Consider the following 1970-nt stretch of genomic DNA (forward strand, 5'->3'; position numbering starts at 1 on the left):
ATATATATATATATATATATATATATATATATATATATATATATATATGTGACGATCCACACAAATAACGGATCGTCATGACGATTATTAGCTATTGTTTACACCGAACAACCGTTGGACAAACGCCGAACATCCGCGAGGTCAGAAAACAGCTTTACTGTTTGCGAACATTAGTGTAAAAGCCGGCGCGAAATCGGTATCGAAAGAAATCCGCCGGAGAGCTCTTCTGAAGCGCTCAACCGACCGGAACTCGCAACTTCCTAGAGATCCTAGACCGTTCCGTCGACCGAAATGGATACGCGACGTCGACATCCTTTTTCTGAACCGTTCCGTCGACCGAGGTGGATACCCGACGTGGCATCCTCTACCTAGCACCGCTCCGATATCGCATAATATATCTAGCGTATACAAGTCGCGAGACTTACCGCGACAACAACTGTCTCGATACCGGTTCGGTTAAAAGCCGTTGTCAACAATAATTTAAAGCCCACTGAGTATACGAACTCCTAACACGGGCAATAGAATATCGCGAGACAACGCCGACCGCATCTCGCGACCCGTGCGCAAGCCTGGACACGGACAGCTGGTGTCGCGACGTCAACATTAGATCTCCGACGAGAGCAAAAACGCGACCACGCGCCAGCGGCGTAACTTCATGTGTATATAATTGAAAATAGCCATTATATTAGAATATAGTTACATACTTATTGTTACTTACACAATTGCTTCTAATTTATTGAGCTAAACCTTGGACCGCACCGACTAAGACTATCCTGCATGGAACGAAAAACTGTTATATATAAGGTGTAGTAAAAAGAAATCCATTATTTTTCCAATAGATGGCTTTAGTAATGTGTATCTCGCATTGTATAAGTGCGATCGGCTAGATGGCGTTAGAAAGATAAGATTTCGTACTAAAAAAACTTCTCAGACAGTGGTTGTTTGACTCAGTATTGTTTGAGTGCACGTCAAAGATGGACACCAGCAAAGAGAAAATACGCCATATTTTACAGTTTTTCTTCGATAAAGGCGAAAACGCAAGCCAGGCGGCTAAAAATGTGAATAGTGTTTATGGTCCTGATACTGTAACAGCCAATCACGCGCAATTTTGGTTTCGTCGATTCCGTCCCGGTAATTTTGATGTCAAAAATGCACCACGCTCTGGAAGGCCAATTGTCGAAAATGTCGATAAAATAATGGAAATCGTCGAATCCGATCGTCACGTAAGCACTGTTTCGATTGCCCAGGAGCTAAACATTGCACAAAAAACCGTTTGGAACCACTTGAAGAAGGCTGGATACAAAAAGAAGCTCGATGTATAGGTGTCACACGAGTTAATGCAAAAAATCTCATCGGCCGAATTTCCATCTGCGACTCGCTGCTGAATCGACCCATTTCTGCTGCGGATGGTGACTAGTGATGAAAAGTGGGTCACTTACGACAACGTCAAGCGAAAACGGTCGTGGTCAAAACGCGGTGAGCCGGCGCAAACGGTGGCCAAGCCAGGATTGACGGTCAGGAAGGCTTTGCTGTGTGTTTGGTGGGATTGGCAGGGAATCATCCACTATGAGCTGCTCCCCTTCGGCCAAACTCTTAATTCGGACCTGTACTGTCAACAATTGGACCGTCTGAAGGAATCAATCGCCCAGAAGCGGCCAGCTTTGGCCAATAGGAGAGGAATTGTGTTCCATCAGGACAACGCCAGGCCACACACATCGATAGTGACTCCCCAGAAGCTCCGGGAGCTTTCTTGCATCCACCTTATAGTCCGGACCTGGCACCAAGTGATTACCACCTGTTCCTGTCTATGGCGAATGATTTTGCTGGTGAAAAATTCGCCTCAAGAGAAGCTAGTGAAAATCGACTGTCCCAGTTTTTGGCCAATAGGGACAAGGGTTTCTATGAGAGAGGCATAATGGAATTACCATCAAAATGGCAACAAGTTATCAAACAAAACGGTGCATATTTGA

General features: G+C 45.0%; 2 protein-coding genes across 3 annotated transcripts in view; one reads left to right on the forward strand and one right to left on the reverse strand.

The window, feature by feature from the left end:
• LOC116852191 (juvenile hormone acid O-methyltransferase-like) overlaps nucleotides 1-1970 on the reverse strand; it is a 14457-nt gene that overhangs the window by 6939 nt on the left and 5548 nt on the right. The window contains exon 1 of one of the 2 annotated variants that reach the window (XM_032832275.1): nucleotides 719-818. The exons of the other annotated variant lie outside the window; for it this stretch is intronic. The gene's annotated coding sequence lies outside the window, so the exon portion shown is untranslated. Of the gene's footprint in view, nucleotides 1-718; nucleotides 819-1970 lie in introns of those variants that run through there. 2 annotated transcript variants of the gene reach the window in all.
• The window catches only part of LOC116852187 (juvenile hormone acid O-methyltransferase-like), a 27941-nt gene that overhangs the window by 2458 nt on the left and 23513 nt on the right, over nucleotides 1-1970 (forward strand). The gene's annotated exons all lie outside the window — the stretch shown is intronic.

Source organism: Odontomachus brunneus, unplaced genomic scaffold (assembly GCF_010583005.1).
Source record: "Odontomachus brunneus isolate Ranch 3 - 2012 unplaced genomic scaffold, Obru_v1 Obru_scaffold_205, whole genome shotgun sequence".
In the NCBI taxonomy this organism is placed as follows: Eukaryota; Metazoa; Arthropoda; class Insecta; order Hymenoptera; family Formicidae; genus Odontomachus; species Odontomachus brunneus.